The sequence below is a fragment of the Humulus lupulus genome, chromosome 2 (genome assembly GCF_963169125.1).
Source record: "Humulus lupulus chromosome 2, drHumLupu1.1, whole genome shotgun sequence".
NCBI lineage: Eukaryota > Viridiplantae > Streptophyta > Magnoliopsida > Rosales > Cannabaceae > Humulus > Humulus lupulus.
Window position 1 is genome coordinate 163,544,099 of NC_084794.1, and position 18,843 is coordinate 163,562,941.

Genomic DNA, 18,843 nt, shown 5'->3' on the forward strand with positions numbered 1-18,843 from the left:
GACCAGCGCTAATTACTTTCAAACGTTCACTCCACTCTTAGCCCTAGCCGAGTTATTACCATTTAGAAAAATTACTTTTCTCTATTAATCTCTTTAAATAACTATTTGTGAAGAAAGTTCTTCACTTTATTTGCATAAACATATAGTACTTATTTATAAGAAAATAAGTTTGGTTCTTACTTTAGTTGGGTCTTAGAAGAATTAATTTATTTTTAAATCCCCATAAGATCTTATTTAGAAAAGAGTTGTTTTTCCTTAATTATTTTGGGAGATTGGTTTTGGGACTCCTTTTTCTTTATTATTATTTATTTTAAAATAAAATCCAAAATTATAGTTTACTCCATTTATAGCATTTAAAATAATCCTAATATTGAATTAAGGTGAAAATCTAAGTCTATTTTTAAATAACAATCAAAGCATGCTTTTTGGTAAAAAGTCTCAAAATTCGTGACAATTCCAAAACTTTAGAAGGCTTCCTTTTTAAATACTTACACCAAAAATTTCCCAATTTTTACAGAGCCATTCTTAAATATTTCAAAAAGTGTAATACAAATTTTTAGACAAAAATACATAATTTAACTAGGTGAAATTTGTCACCAAAAAAGTATGGTTTGAAATAGTTTCATTTGAAATCCGGATTTTCCTAAATTTTGGAAACACTTAAAATGCAATCGGCTTGGTATTTTTTTTATTTCCAAATTAAGTTATACTAAAAATATCCTTGAGAAATGTTAGGCCAAAAAGATAATTTTTGCTTGGTGAAATCTTTTCAATAAGGTGGCTGCCAGAAGTTATTATTTCAAAATCTAGAATTTTCCTTTAACTTTAAAAGGATATAACTTCTAGCCTCCTTATTACATTTCTATGAAAAATTTTCAGTTTGATTATTAATATACATATAGTGTTTAGTTTGAAAAGAAACTTAAAATATTTAGTTTTTCTTACTCAAACATTTTCCCAAAGTACAAGGGTCAAACTGACGGAAAATGTTTTTCTAGATTTCATGTAAACTTTAACATTTTATAATCCCAATATATTAATCAAAATAGCCTGAAAATTTCCATATTTAAACATTGATATACCATATATATTTTCACAAAATTTAATTATAAAATACTTTGATTTACCTACTCAACAGACTGCAAAAAATTCGTGATTCTAATCTGCCAACATTTTTCAAGATTTGTACAAGTTTCACAAAACATGTATAACTCCTACCGTACAAAACATTTTTGAGAGTTTAAAAGTCTAATATCAAGTAATCTTAATATAAAATTGATATATAGGATTTGTTTTTATGAACTAAGTCATAATGGTAATGCTTTACCCTTTGGAAGTCAAGTTAAAAACTTGGCATCACGGATAAGGTTATACAACTTATTGGTACTTTGAATTCCATAATAACAACAAACATTACCACCATTCATGCATAAAACATACATCATAAAAAAAATATTACAGGTCAAAATAAGAACAAAACCACATGATACACTGATACAAAACAAATTTTCTACGTTTGCACGAAACATAAGCCAAAGTTCACTAGAGTTTTACCTTAGTTGCTTTATGTTTTGGATGTGTGTCCCTCCTAGGTTTAGAACCTCACCACTATCCTCCAACACCTTTAAACCTCCCCCAAAACTTCACCAAGTCATATCATAAACCCAAAGAGGAGAAGGAAACAAGGGAAGAAATAGAAATTTTGAAAACTAGGGTAACCTGCTTGGTGATCAAAGTTGCATACAAGCTTCTAAGTGAGCTCGAGAGACTTGTGGCTACCTTGAGCATCTAATCCTTAAAACCAAGGTTAGAAATTATAAGAACTCAAATATATCAAAGCATTGAAGAGATCCCAAGGCTTGGCTTGGAGAAGAACAAGAGGAAGTAGGGAAAAACTCACCTAGAACATTGTCTTCTCAAAGCTTGAACTCAACCTTTCATGGAGTTTTTCTTGAGAGACTAAGAGAGATAGTGAAAACAAAAATTGAGAGAGAGAGAGAGAAAGAGAGATGAGAGTGCTCTGAATTTTTCAGAGATTGAATGAAAGAAATGAGAGAGAGTTGAGTGTAGGGCGGGCTGCTAATTGAGAGGATGGGTGAGGTGATGGGGTTGGAGTTAATTTGCACCCCATGCTCAAATTTCACTTTTCACAATTATTTAAATCCCCAATCATATAATTCAGTGGATTTATATAATAGTTCAATTTACTCTAATATGCTTTAAAAAGAATTTTCTAAAAAAAATCATTAAGGATATTCTAAAGGGTTTAACCTTTCAAAAATTGTCACCATAATTTATTTTTATGTCCATTTTAATGTTTTCCCTATAATTATTAATTTTCCCACTTATTTATCTTAGATTTAACTAGCATAGAAATTTTGCTTCAGTACGAGACCAAAAATTTTGGTTAGACCGCAAACTGAACTTTTCACGCATTGGCTATTTATAACAACATGAAATATGAAATCCAAGTATATATATTATTTATGAATTGATAATATTCATTACAAAATTCTGGTCTTCCGACCCTGCACTAGCTGGTGCCCGAGAAGCGAAGAGTTACAACACCAAAACTCAAAACAAATGAGGGTACAACTTCTTCATCTTAGCCACTGTCTCCCAAGTTGCTTCTTGGACATTGTGGTTACACCACTGTACCTTAGCTAAAGGGACTATCTTATTCCTCAATGTTTTATCCTTCCAATCCTTAATTGTTATTGGTTTCTCTTCATAGCAGAGGTGAGGCCCTACACTTAGCTGCTCATATCTAAGTATATGTGAGGGATCCTTTACTTAGTTCCTTAGTATGGATACTCCAAACACATCATGTACCATAGATAACGCTAGTGGAAGAGCTAATCAGTAATAGAGGTGTGCATAATATATCAAATCCAATTACTTTTGGATCAGATCAGATGTAATTTTTAAAAATCCAAATTGGATCGGTCGGTTGTTGGATGGGGGTCAAAAATCTAATAAAACCCAACCAAACTGATCCAATAATCATCAAATTACATATATGCTTCTAATTTTGATGGATTTTCGTTGTATGCTTCTAAATTATTAGAACTAAATAATGTTTTCATTTGGATGAGTAATTTGTGTGTTTTATATTTGAAATATACATGAAAATTTGATTTAAAAAGACTCTAAATAATTGGATGGATCTGATCTGATCCAATAAATAACCAGGGGATGCATCCAATGGATGGAACCGATCTAATCCAATTATCCATTAGATTGGATCGGATCAGTTGACTCAATTCAATTGGATTGGATCGGTTGTAAAAATCCAACATCCAATGGATAATTGGATTGGGTCAGATGGACTTAAATCCATTGGATGTGATGCAATGAATACCGCCAATTAGTAAACCACCTCTCCAATTCTTTCTAGAATCCCAAAAGGTTTGATAAACCCTTGGTTAGCTTCCCTTTCTTCCCAAACTGCATAGCTCGCCGCAATGAAGCTATTTTCAATAACATCGTATCACCGACCTCAGCATACTTCCGTTGCAGATAAACAAAGGTTTGCAATCATTGTCATATCTGATAGATGTGCTCGGTGACCTGATCAACCTCGTCCGATCCTAAAATTTGACTTTCCACGACTTCATGCCAATGAATCGTCAATCAACATTTTCTCCTGTATAGTGTTTCGTACAAAGCCTTTTTTATAGAATCGTAATAGTTGTTTTTGTAAGCGAACTCTATTAATGCAAGATTATCATTCCATACCCTTGAAAGTCAAATACGTGGGCTAGAAACATGTCTTTCAGGGTTAGAACAGTTCGTAGAGTATGTTATCTTGACTAGCAGGAAGTGAGCCGATTTGGTCAACCTATCGACAATGCCCAAATCGTGTCCTGTATCTTAGGAGTGGTTGGTAAACCAGTGATGAAATTCATTATGCTCATTAACAATTTCCACTTGGGAATCTCTAGCGGTTGTAACATCCCAGCTGGTCGTTGAGTTCTGCCTTCGTCTGTTGCTAGGTTAAGCAGTGTGCTACATATGCCACTACTTCTTTCTTAATGGTTGGCCGCCAAAAAAACTTCTTCAAGTTTTGATTTCCAGGTGCATGGCATAGGGGGCATTGTGTGCCTCATACAAGATCTGCATTTGATTCATCATCATCCAGAACACAAATCCTGCCTTTAAACCCTAGCACATTGTAAACTGAGATATAAAATCCTGATTGTATGTCCTTCTTTACCTCGGTACCAACCACTGCACCCATGGATCGGCAAGTTTCCTACCTTCAATAGCCTTCATGATAGTTGGTTCTACCAAGAGGTTTTATAGTTGGCCTGACACTATCTCCAAATCCAAGGTAGAGATATAGATCCATAGTTCATGTGTCGTCATCACATAAGCCATTGGTTGTCAACTCAAGGCATCTGCCACCTTGTTGGTCTTTCCTGGGTGGTATAAGATGTTGCAGTCATACTCGTTAAACAGTTTTAGCACACGTCGCTATCACATATTTAGTTCCTTCTGGGTGAAGAAATATTTTAGGCGTGTATGGTTGGTGTAAATATCACAGTGGACCCCATACGAGTAGTGCCTCCAAATAATGAAAGAAACAACTATTGTTGCATAATTTATAAGTGTAAAGTGGGAGTTTTAACCCAAAAAAAAAATATGTAGCACCTATTTGTCTTTTCTTTTAAACCAAATTAATTAATGAATTATTGAAAAATATATTATTTTGGTAAATTGACCTAAATATTCTTATCAAATATTAAAAAATATTTTTCTATTATACTTCTAAAATATTTAATATCACTTATATATTAATTAGTTTATATAGCAACACCCTTAATAAATTTCATGCTTCTAAAATATAAAATATGTAAAAAAAAATTATTATTATTTCTTAATATTTCAAGAGAATATTTAAGTCAATTACAAAAATAATATATTCGGTAATTGATTAAAAAGGGTTTAAAGAGAGAAAATATAGTTGCTATGGTTTTTTAATTATTTTTGTTAAATTCCTTTCTTACTCTTATAAATTAGAATTTATTTAATAAAATATAACTTTGGGAACCTATGTGAGCCTAACAGTAAAGTTTGGGGATCTAATTGCTACAAAATAAATGTTGGGGACCTAAGTGATACAAGTGGTAAAACTTGGGGAGCCCAAGTGTTATTTACCCTTAATTAAGATAAACATTTCCTTATTGGCTTGCCAAAACTTTTTCTCTAATCCCTCAGGAAACTTAACCTTAGGTTTCGCTATATAGGCTCAGCCATAATTACTTTCCATGGTCCACTCCACTCTTAGTCCTAGTCGGGTAATTACCATTTAGAAAAATTAATTTTCTCTATTAATCTCTTTAAATAACTTTTTGAGAAGAAAGTTCTTTCATTTATTAGCTTAAACAAATAGTACTCGTTTATAAGAAAATAAGTTTAATTCTTACTTTAGTTGGGTCTTAGAAGAATTAATTTATCATTAAATTTGGATATAATCTTATTTTGAAAAGAGTTGTTTTTTCTTACTTATTTTGGAAGATTGGGTTGGGACTCCTTTTTACTTATTTTAAAATAAAATCCAAAATTATAGCTAGCTCCATTTATATCATTTAAAATAACTCTAATATTTATTTAATGTGAAAATTTAAGTCTATTTTTTAATACCAATTAAAAACAAGCTTTTTGGTAAAAAGTCAAAAAATTTGTAACAATTTCCAAACATTCAAAGACTACCTTTTAAATATGTATACCCAAAAGTTCCCAATTTTTACAGAGCTATTCTTGGACATTTCAAGAAGTTCCATGCAAATTTTTAGACAAAAATACACATTTTATGTAGGTGAAAGTTGTCACCAAAAAGTGTGGTTTGAAACTAAATTACTTGAAATCTGGATTTTACCTAAACATTGAAAACACACAAAATCAAATCTTCTTGGTATTTACATCTAAATTTTCTTAGGTATAGATTAGGTTATGCTAATAATATCTTTGAGAAAATTTAAGCCAAGAAGATAAGTTTTTCTTGGTAAAAAAATGTTCACGAAGGTGGCTGCCTTGAATGTATTATTTAAAATCATGTATTTTCCTCTAACTTTAGAAGGATATAACTCCTAGCCTCCTTATTATCTGCCTATGAAACTTTGTCAGCTTAATTACCAATATACAGGGAGTGTTCAATTTGAAGATCAGCCCAAAATATTTAGTTTTTTCTACTCAAACATTTTTCCAAAGTGTAAGGGTCAAACTAACCAAAAACTTTTTCCCAGATTTCATGTCCAATTTATCATTTTATAATCCCAATATATTATTCAAATTCTCCTGAAACTGTCTAGATTTAAACTTTGAGATACCACAAATATTTTCACAAAATTTCACTCGAAAATACTTTAATTTACCCTCTCAATACATTGCCCAAAATTTGTGATTCTAATTTTCCAACATTTTTCCAAATTTGTACAAGTTTCACCTAAATTCGAATGGACAGATAAGTGTGAACAATGCTTTCAACAACCTAAGAAGAGACTGACAACTGCTCGAATTTTGACTATCCCTAACCATATAGAGGGATATGCCATTTACAGCAATGCATCGGGGCATAGGCTGGGGGTAGTATTAATGCAGATGGTAAGTCATAGCATATGCCTTCTGACAACTGAAGAATTACCCTACGCATGATCTAGAGTTAGCAGCAGTGGTGTTTGCAATGAAGATCTAAAGACACTATTTGTATGAAATCCACTATGATATTTATACTGATCACAAGATCCTTAAATATTTCTTCATTCAGAAGGAATTAAATATTTGGTAGAGTCGATGGCTAGAAATTTCAAATGATTACGACTGCGACATCTTATACCATCAGGGCAAAGCTAACAAGGTGGAAAATTCTCTGAGTCGACAGCCAATGCTTAACTTGTTATCACTACAAGAAGTATCATAGGAGATAAAATTCGACATCTCTTCTCTAGAATTAGAGATAGTGATCGGCCAGTTAGCAACTGTAAAGCCCTAAACTCCAGGGACCGTTACGGTGTGCCTTGTAAACAGTGCTAAACTCGCTAATCGAAGAACAGGGTCACGGCCCCCAACCCTGGGCCATTCCCAAATTCGATTTTAACACTCCAAAGCCTCCAAAATCATACCTAAACACTCCGTAATCATAAAATCAAAGTTCCCAAGCTTCCCAATAATCCAAACCCTCAAAACCCAAGGTTCAAACCAACCAAAAACTCAACAATTCACAAAGTCCAATTCTAAGCTTAAAAACTTTAGAAACTCAAAACTTCAAACTTAGATTACCTTTGATTGGGTTGTTTTCCGTCAAATCCTTCTGTTAAGAAGCTTCTAATCTTTCCTAGGATCGCTATGCCTTGACTCTCGCTTGATTCCGACTCCTAGAACTCGAAATTCCTTTAAGAAAGCTTCGAACGGTAAAATAGGCTATCGGGTAGGGAGAGAGAGATTTTCTAACGTACGTTCTTATCTGACAAGCTACTTCAAGCTTAAGTATCCTCAAATAAAACCTAAGCCTCGGGGTCCCGAAAACACCCCCGGGGATATTATAGTCAAAACTTTCAGAATTCCATCCTGATCTCAAATACTCCCAATTTATTATCAAATAAACATGTCTATTACCCCAAACTTGACCCCGTTATGACAAAATTGCTAACTCATTATCTATGATCGTCTCATGCCGAATAGCTCGAATATATCTCCATAATAATAAAATCTCATTCACAAATTACGATATGCACCCAATTTACAAATATGCCCTGAACAGGCCAAATTACCAAACTGCCCTTATCATTATAAATACACCCATATGCATGCATTTATCATCATATAATAATATAATTCACATTAACACGCATATGATCATTTAATGCCATGATAAATCAATTATCCCCTCCTTATAGAAATTTCTTCCTTGAAATTTACTCAAACAGCTCGGACAACAATTCCGTACAATTGATTCAAATTCCTCGGATCATTTCCTCGACCTCACTATCTCTATAGCGTTACCTTAACCCATGGTACATTCTGTTCAATAGAACCTTATTACTTATGTTACAATCTGAGCTGGCTATTCCTTACGGGAATACTTAACCTCTACCTTCAGATTCTTATAACTCAACTCATAAGTTCCTTTAACCCATGTCCACTACATGGAAGTACATAACACACTGTATACAACTGCCAGTGCTAAAGATACTCTATCTAGACCAATCCAGGATTCAACTGCCAAGATGAACTAGGGCTTAGCTTGCCTTAACTCCTCACCCCTTTCCATGGTGATACTCTAAAGTAGACACATTCTTCTACCTGGAATTCCACATTCATACTTTTCAATTCAACAAAACATTTCCATTTATTCTGAGAAGTGAGCATCCAATCTTCAATCTCTAGCAATTCCATTAATCCCCTGAACCCCCTCAGGATCCAGATATATATATTAACTCATTCATCTTATAAGATATTCTTCCAATAATAATTGGATAACCCTCTCTCTCTGATTTATCACCAGTCTGAGAGTAATAAGCTGTACTGAATTCCATCTATATGGTCATTGTTGACGATGAAATCTCGTCAACGATATAAGGTTAGAAAACTAAGACTATATTGCCAAAGGTATCTTAGAAGAAGATGGAGAAAACTTGAAAGAGTAAATGTGTAGAATTGCAATGGATTCGAAATTGTATATTACTTAACAGCCTTAGCATACAATCAATTTTCCAACCCCCTTTCTAGAGGGGTGATGACCTATTTATACTGGATCTCTAATGGCTCCCCATACATTGTGGTCCCAGGGGACTAGATTGTACAGAGGTACATTGTCAGGGTAGTGGCACAGGTCGTGGGGGAGCAGAAGGTTATGGTGTCGGCCTGGTACATAGTCAGAGGTATGCATGTAGTGCTTCCACTCTCTGTACAAATCCGTACCTCCACTACTTGTAGGACACAGATGTCAGAGTCATGCCTTTGCCCTTTTTCAGGGTTGTACATCCCGTGCTCGTACATTTATCTCATCCCTAGTGGTCCCCTTTACCTAAATATCTTCTCTAGGTTTCTTTATATTTTAGTAAGTGTCGATCCATACTTCTTTTATCCCGTCCTTACCTCCAAGTAGGAGGCCTGGAAATAGGCATGTACGAGGCTTGGGGATGGGTCTCACAAGGCAAGACCCTTGGTGCCTAAGTGAGTACCCATGTATGACCCGGGCATTCACGAGGCTCGGACATGGGTCTCAAAAGGCGTGATGGGGTTGCATGAGGGCCACATGACGATGGTGGTATGAGGCTCCTTAGTGTGGTCATACCTCGCGAGACGCACATGAGCATGGTGAGGTGTGTCTTGCTGTGCGAGGCATTGGCGCGCATCTGGGTCGCGAGGCGCGCGGGTGAGGGCAGCCTCGCATAGTGAGACCCTTGTGGCCTTGGCAGGCGCATGCAGGGGAAGGGTAGCCTCGCATGCGGGGGAAGGGCAGCCTCACATAGTGAGACCCTTGTGGCCTTGGCAGGCGCATGCGAGGGAAGGGTAGCCTTGCATGCGGGGGAAGGGCAGCCTCGCATAGTGAGACCCTTGTGGCCTTGGCAGGCGCATGCAGGGGAAAGGGAGCCTCGCATGCGGGGGAAGGGCAGCCTTGCATAGTGGGACCCTTGCGGCCTTGGCAGGCGCATGCGGGGGAAGGGTTGCCTCGCATGCGAGGGAAGGGCAGCCTCGCATAGTGAGACCCTTGTGGCCTTGGCAGGCGCATGCGGGGGAAGGGTAGCCTTGCATGCGGGGGAAGGGTAGCCTCCCATAGTGAGACCCTTGTGTCCTTGGCAGGCGCATGCGGGGGAAGGGTAGCCTCGCATGCGGGGGAAGGGCAGCCTCGCATAGTGGGACCCTTGTGGCCTTGGCAGGCGCATGCGGGGGAAGGGTAGCCTCGCATGCGGGGGAAGGGCAGCCTCGCATAGTGGGACCCTTGTGGCCTTGGCAGGCGCATGCGGGGGAAGGGTAGCCTCACATGCGGGGGAAGGGCAGCCTCGCATAGTGGGACCCTTGTGGCCTTGGAAGGCGCATGCGGGGGAAGGGTAGCCTCGCATGCGGGGGAAGGGCAGCCTCGCATAGTGGGACCCTTGTGGCCTTGGCAGGCGCATGCGGGGGAAGGGTAGCCTCGCATGCGGGGGAAGGGCAGCCTCGCATAGTGAGACCCTTGTGCGTGGTCGGGGGGTGCATGGCGCGAGGCCCTTGATGCGCCTGGCCCCTTGTGCCCCGTAGCTTGGCCTCCAGCCTAACAAGGCCATACTTCACAGTCCACAAGGTGATGCTTCCCTTGGGATAATCTCCCAGTTTCACAAGATTTACAGGTCTGAGCCTGATAATGTGACTAAGTGCATATTTTAACCATTTACTGGGGATTTTTTTCTTGGTGGATTTTTGGCATCCACAGTCATCGCCTTCTTAACCCTTCCAGAACCTGGAAGTCGCAATCTAGTCTTCATTTGATAAGATAGACCTTGCATTTCATGAAGGCGCTCTATCGTTCTCACAAAGAGATATGAATACTGATCAGTTGTACTATTCATCCTTGCTGACAAAAATACACTCACTTGGACTACTGGTCCACAATGACTCAATGCCAGCTCATACTTACCCACTAACCTGGAAATCCCACCACGAAACTCATAACGATGCTCTCTTATTCCCATTATGAAATACCCAAAGGTTGTAATGGCCTTGCTGATTCCTGATACTCTGTCTTGACCTGCTAACAAGTTAACAACGTTACACGTGTCTCATTATATCCCTCTTCATCTCAGGCCATCACTGTAAAGCTTTCATATCTTGTTACCTTTCCACAATGCCTGAATGAAACGAATAAAATAATAACATGAGATTCATCCAGAATCTCCCAGTCAATCTCAATGTCCATCGGATCCCAAGTCCGATCTCTATACCATAATAAATTCATATCTGTCACTATACAACTCTTAGCTAATCCAGCTAAAGCTTTCCATTCAATATTTCCTATCTATGGCTCACTTAACCATTTTCCCCTTTTATCTTCCTTGAGATGATAATTTCAAACAATAAGCTGGCCACTTGGCCCACCAGGAACTCTACTCTAGTTCCGGTCAGATCCTTTAATCAGCATATTGCATAGGCAATCACTTTTCTCTATTACTGGGTTGTCATAACAATCCACTAACTGATCCTAGTCCATAAAAGACCCAGAACACTTTTCCAAGTCACCTGAAACATCTTCACCACCCATGGACACTCCTGTCCCCAAGGCACTTTTCAACCTTGGCAAATCTCTGCAGAGAAAATACCGTAATACCATTGTCCAAAACGATCACAAATCCCATTCAAATAAACCTTTGAATGCTCTATTCATCTGATTCACAAACACTTAACATTAAACCAATTCTCAAGACATATTTAGCACTCGCAGTGCTCTAATCTAATATCAACACAATCCTTTATATAATCTCCTCTCTCTGATCTCTAACTGGTCCTGACCAGATCCAAGATCCACCTTATAAAATTCCATCTTACTCAGCAACTAAACCTTTGATTCCTATGACTCCGCTGAGCCACTCAAAACAGTGTTTACATCTGATCCCATCTCTGGCACTAATCCAATCACCATTCTAGTCTCTTTTTATAAAAAGAAGCCCTGGCAGACCACCTGGAAATACATTCAAAACCCACAGACTAATCCAGTTTGTCCTGATCTTACTGGCACAATCTAAGTGGTATCCACCACACTAGCTAAGAGTTCCATGCACCTCCCTCCAACAAAACTCTAGCTCTCACTACAGGTATTATAAACATATAGAACCATGTACCATACCAACTATGACAAGGTTTTCTGCTTTCAAGCCCAAGAGTTACTATACTTTCCTTGCCATTTAAGATTACTCTTTAGTTACTTAACCAATCCATACCCTGGATCAAACCAAAGCCTGTCATAACCAGTTCTATCAAGATCACTGATGAGTCCTTTCCATAACCCAACTCATCTCTTAAATTGCCAATACCATATTGCATTTCCATCACAACATAACCATGTGATCATCATATCATCCTTATGCATCCGTATATGCAACAAACAAAAGGACAGCATTGCCCCAAAACCAATCAGTTCAACTTAGAAATCAAAACTAGAAAGCTAACCTGCCACCCCTGAGGAACTAGTCTCAGTCTCTGATTCCAACTGCATCGGAATGAACACTCGAGTTGAAGTCGAACTGTCCATCCCCTTTTGCTCATTCTTCTTCCGCATTGGGAAATTCTTCTTACGATGTCCAAACATCCTGCATGAGAAACATGCCCTTGCTCGACATACTCCAAGGTGATGCCTCTTGCACCGAGCGCATATCGGATATGTCTTCCGGCCTTCCTTTTTACTTGCTCCAATAAGTGGAGATACCGCTATCTGAGCCCCATGCTCTCCAGCACTCTGCTGCCCAATCTGATGTCCTGCGCTCTCAACAGCAAGAGCCTTCCCTACCACCTGAACAAAGGTAGAGACTTCATGCGCTGGGGCAACTCTAATGCCCTGAGCTATATCAGGTTTCAGCCCTTGAATAAACTTTTCCTTCCGTGCTATATCTGTTGGTACCATGTCAAAGGAAAACTTGGCCAACCAATCAAATTTAGTAACATACTCGGTCAATGATGCCTTTCATTGAACAAGATTCAGAAACTCATTCATCTTAGCTGTCTTAGCTGCATCACAGTAATACCTCTCATTAAACAGCTGCCTTAATTCTTTCCAATCCATCACAGCTGTGTCTTGTGTCTGGGACACTACCTCCCACCACGTCCGAGCATCCTCTCGCAGTACACATGTAGCACAAATCACCCTATCATGACCCACCAATCCCATACTATCAAGAATGGAACTAATCATGCCTATCCATTGCTCAGCTCTGAATGGATCTAGGCCTCCCTCGAAGACTGGAGGGTAATACTTTAGGAATCTTCCACAGAGAAATTCCCATCTATTCTCAACCCTAGGCTGAGCAAAAGTTGATGCCACTCCTGGCATAGCAGAGGAAGAGGTACTCCCCAACAGACTCCGCCGTTGCTTCAAATACCTAATCTCTTCCTCATGCCTCTGCAACCTTAATTGCAAGTCTGTAAGCATCTGCTGAAAATTCATAGGTGCAGATGAAAAACTGATACCCTGGCTGTAACTCCCAGCCTCTGTATAACCATCACCAGGCCCCATAATATGCCTTGGATATAAATCTGTTGATTGAATCTGCAGTCAATAACTTGACCCATTAATCACAATAAGCATATCAAGGGTTTTCCCGCACGGGATAAATCTTGCCACACCACAGTCATTAACCCCTTGCAGTGCTAAAAACATGCCCATGGCATTCATACATTATTCATATTCCCTGCTCTTCCAACATTCACACCATGCTTCCAACTCCAGCATGTAAATATCACAATTATATATTCATGGAGCAGGCAATCATATGATCACAATCATATATATATATTCACGGAGCATATAATCATATAGTCAAGAGCCAAGCTCTATCAGAATCTCATGCTCCCTAATACAATGTGCAGGTAAAACATTTACATTCTATTTAAGCAACTATGCACATAACTACAGAAATAGTTACCATCCCATGAGTGAAGCTATCCTCAGTGATGAGTGTACATGCCTAGCTTGTTTTCAGGAACCATAAACCTTGGCTCGCTCTGATACCAAGTTGTAACGCCCCAAACTCCAGGGACCGTTACGGTGTGCTTTGTAAACAGTGCTAAACTCGCTAATCGAGTCATTTGGGCAAAATGGTGTACTAAGTATGATTAGCGGTTTAGGGATTAAAAATTTGGCTTGAGATGTAACATTTCATTAGAACGTTTAATATATATGTTGGGATCCCAAAATTATAATTTCAGAGTCTATTACAAGAAAATATTTACAACAGGTCGTTCTATGCGGGAAAACAGGGTTTAACCCTAGTTCCTTCTCAACCTCGGCCGTGGTGGATGAGCAGCTGCATATGTACACCTCATCACCTAAGCTCTCCAACTCAAGGATGGTCCAGCTTTCTTCTTCCTTTACCTGCACCACATAGCACCCGTGAGCCGAAGCCCAGCAAGAAAACACAATATAACATGATATAATATCAGTAGGGATTGTATTAATTATTCAGGACCAATAGTCCAAACAAATAGGTGACTATCACAAAAGTCACAAATATGGGGACAACACCCTTTAGCCATGTGACGATAGGATCACCAGGGCTTAACAGATATCAAAAGTCACTAATATGGGAACAATACCCTTTAGCCATGTGACGATAGGATCACCAGGGCTTAACAGATAGGTGAGCATCTCACTAGATTTAGCAGGATAGGTGCATGGTGATTAGTCACCAACATAACCTTCCTCCTGACTCTAGAGTCATAACTATGGAACAGCGTTCCCTAGCCATGTGACAAACAGTCACCGGGGCCATATGCCCTGGCTCTGAATAACTAGTCTCAGACTAGCCAAGCGCTTATAATTTTCATTGACCTTCCGGTCGGTCCAGCATTAATACCCCATATGAGTTAATACCCCATATGAGTCATTCAATGCTGATATCGATTAGATCTAATCTTCATTTAGCTTGGTGTTCACAACACTATGCCATTTCTGACTCTTAGGTCAGTAAAACACGACCACTGTTCAACTCATTGTGAACTTGACTAATAAATCACAGCTTCACAGATGGATCTAACACCATTGCCAAATCTGAGTAATAAGTCAGTGCCACACACAAGTAAGCCATGCCACCAAACATGTATCACATATCCAATATCCATAACAAGGTATTCAACATGCTTACCTAACAAGTACTAGTACAATTAGGACTATGCATGAAAAAAGAGGCTCAAGCTCTAAACGATATCATACTAAGTATATAAAGCATGTTCTAATCACATGTTTCTCATGCATCATATGCATTGTATTTAACAATCCAACATGCACCAATAATAGCCATGCATGTCACGTTTAATAATCAGCCAACATGCATCAAGAATAGCCATGCATGTCATACCTAATAATCAACCAACATGCATCAAGAATAGCCATGCATGTCACATATACACAGGGTGAAGTTTTCTTACCTCAGATTCAAGCTAGAACCAATATTAGAACTACCCTTGAGAACGATGAACCTTTAAGCCCTTAGCGGTCACCTAGTCATAACCAAATATGGAACACCATCAATAAAATGATCAACATAGGTTACCAAACCAAAATCTAGCCTCCGGGACAACAATCCAAACTAATCCAAGTAGTGGGAACACTCCTGAGGCCTGTAGTTAAGTTCCCGGGATCAAAATGAGCAAACGGGGTGAAAACAGGGCAAGGGTTGCGGCCCTGACACCTAGGGCCGCGTCCCCCAGAATTTTCTGAGCCAAGGGCCGCGGCTCCCTGCAGGTTCACTCCCTCCACCTGCTTCTTCATGCAAGGGCCGCAACACCCCAAGAACAGGGCCGCGGCCCCCAACCCTGGGCCATTCCCAAATTCGATTTTAACACTCTAAAGCCTCCATAATCATACCTAAACACTCCCCAATCATCGAATCAAAGTTCCCAAGCTTCCCAATACTCCAAAACCCTCAAAACCCAAGGTTCAAACCAACCAAAAACTCAACAATTCACAAAGTCAAATTATAAGCTTATAAACTTTAGAAACTCAAAACTTCAAACTTAGATTACCTTTTATTGGGTTGTTTTCCATCAAATCCCTTGGTTAAGAAGCTTCTAATCTTTCCTAGGATCGCTATGGCTTGACCCTCGCTTGATTCCGACTCCTAGAACTCGAAATTCCTTTAAGAAAGCTTCGAACGGTAAAATAGGCTATCGGGAAGGGAGAGAGAGATTTTATAATGTATGTTCTTATCTGACAAGCTACTTCAAGCTTAAGTAACCTCAAATAAAACCTAAGGCTCGGGGTCCCGATAACACCCCCTGGGACATTATAGTCAACTTCCAAAATTCCATCCTGATCTCAAATACTCCCAATTTATTATCAAATAAACATTTCTATTACCCCAAACTTGACCCTGTTATGACAAAACCGCTAACTCATAATCTATGATCGTCTCATGCCGAATAGCTTGAATATATCTCCATAATAATAAAATCTCATTCACAAATTACGATATGCACCCAATTTACAAATATGCCCTCAACAGGCCAAATTACCAAAATGCCCTTATCATTATAAATACACCCATATGCATGCATTTATCATCATATAATAATATAATTCACATTAACATGAATATGATCATTTAATTCCATGATAAATCAATTATGGCCCTCCCGGCCTCCAAATCAAGGTCTTAAACCCTATTAGGAAATTCAGGGCGTTACAGCAACCCTCTCAGTACAACCAACTATTGTAGAGGCTATTCGGGGTGGAGAACTCGTTGACCCATGGTTACAGAGGCTAATTCATGAGGTGAAGAAAGATATGAGGCCATGATTCCACATCTTGGATGATGAGCTACTAGGATTTAAGGGTAGAATATGTGTTCCCGATGATGAAGAAATGAATAAACAGTTTTTCTACTTGGCCCATAATGGCCCTTATGCTTTGCACTCTGGTAACACTAAAATGTACCAAGACTTAAAAAAGTACTTCTGGTGGCCGGGAATAATGAAAGAAGAGGTGGAGTACGTGGCTCACTTCTTAACTTGTCAACAAACAACATCATAACATCAATGATCGGTTGGGTTACTACAACCATTGGAGATTCCAGAATGGAAATGGGAGATGATTACCATGGATCTTGTTTCAGGTCTACCTACTAATCTTAAGGGAGAGGATAACATATGGGTTATTGTAGATAGATTGACTAAGTCCACTCATTTCCTTCCTGTCAAGATAACTTATACAACACATAAGTTAGCATATATTTACATAGCGGAGGTTGTTAGACTTCATGGAGTACCTCTATCTATTGTATCTGATCATGACAGGAGATTCATTTCAACATTTTACCGGAGAATTCACAGAAGAATTGGTACTACATTTAAGTTTAGCACCACCTTACATCCCCAAGATGAGGGCCAGAGCAAATGAACTGTTTGAACCTTAGATGATAGGTTGAGAGCTTGTGTGCTTGATTTCGAAGGGTCGTGAAATGAAAGGCTGTCATTGATAGAGTATGCCTATAATAACAACTATCATGATTCTATCAAGATGGCCCAATACGAAGCTTTATATGGAAGGAAATGTTGATCACCAATTCATTGGCATGAGGCCAGTGAAAGGAAATTCCTTGGGTCATGTGAGGTCGATTAGGCTATTGAGGATATTCAGAGGATTCAACAATGATTGCAACCCTCAGTAGATCGACAACATAAATATGTTGACCAGTGACGGAGACCCCTGGTGTTCGAGGTTGGCGATATGGTGCTACTAAAGATAGCTCCACTGTAATGGGTTATGAAATTCGGATAGAAGGGAAAGTTAAGTTCGAGGTTCATCGAAGCATTTGAGATCCTAGAAAGAATTAGAGAGGTGGCTTATAGGTTAGCCATTTCGCCTGCATTTTCCTATGTTCACGATGTGTTTCACATATCTATGCCGAGAATTGACGTGAAGGATCCCACGCATGTGCTCAGTTATGAGCAGATAATCGTTGACCCTCAACTGCACTATGAAGAGAGGTAACAATTCCGGACCAGAAAGAAAAAGTGTTGAGGAACAAATCAGTGTTGTTTATGAAGGTCCAGTGATGCAACCATAGCATGGAAGAAGCCACGTGGGAGACTGATGTCAAAATGAAAGAATCATATCCCCATTTTTTTTAAGTTTTAGGACGAAACTCTTATAAATTGTAGGTATTACAACTCCTTCCATTATGAGCACCTACAAATATCTACGAATGGGGTGGTGAGGTATATGTGAATATTATTATGAATGATAATATGTGCCAAAATGTGGTATGTGCGGTTTGGAAACAAACTGACCATTTTAGTCCCAGACTGAAATGGAATCCCTACCTGGGTAAATTCTCGGATAATCTTTATTTGAGAAGCACGATTATGGAAAAATAATATTGGGCATTAAATTATTGGACTAATTTATATTAAGGTTAAATTCTTTTATTTTTGTGTGAAAATCTCAAGAAATGCATTTTTGTGAAAAATGAACATTTTACATTTTAGCTAATTAAATTATTTGAGTTATAAGAATATTACTGTGACTACATAAATTAGATGTCAAAGCCTATTTAATTTGATTACCCTAGATAATTCTCACATAGGAAATTAAGGGAAAAATTACTACTTGGAGAAAAATGTCATTAGCCTAAGAATAATTAAGCTTAAGCTTAATTAATTAATAAACTAATCATATACATAAATAGGAAAAAGGGGGTCAATGTCTTCATAAGTTACAATTGGTAAGAACTTAGGAGCTAAGTTTTTTTCATTTATCAATCCAATTCCCTCACATGGCCGACTTGTTTAGGGTCCTAACACTCTGAAATTTTTCTTCAAATACAGTTCATCTGTCATCATTCATCTATCCAAAACTCAATTCTAAGAGCTTTGGCGTAATGTTCCAAAATTCCTAATAAGGCTTATTGCCTTGATTAGGGGCCCGGGAGGGCACTATTGGAGTATTTATGTGAATTAAGTGGATATTGATGCGATTATCTGAATTGCATGTATTATATTATCATATAGTTGATTATACATGATTATATGAATTATGTGAGCTATACTATAATATGACTATATTGGCATGTTTAGGTGTATTGTTTGGGCCCATTTCTTATTAGAAGGGCATTTTTATAATTTGGCCCGTTGAGGGCATATTTGTATATACATGTG

General features: G+C 38.4%; 1 long non-coding RNA gene across 1 annotated transcript in view; it reads right to left on the minus strand.

Annotated features, from left to right (window-relative positions):
- Window positions 1-2,108, minus strand: part of LOC133816389 (uncharacterized) — a 47,612-nt gene extending 45,504 nt beyond the window's left edge. The window contains exons 1-2 of the long non-coding RNA XR_009885202.1: window positions 1,901-2,108; window positions 1,555-1,794 (exon numbers count right to left, since the gene is read on the minus strand). This is a non-coding gene — a long non-coding RNA (uncharacterized LOC133816389). The remainder of the gene's footprint in view (window positions 1-1,554; window positions 1,795-1,900) is intronic.
- Window positions 2,109-18,843: the final 16,735 nt, after the last annotated feature.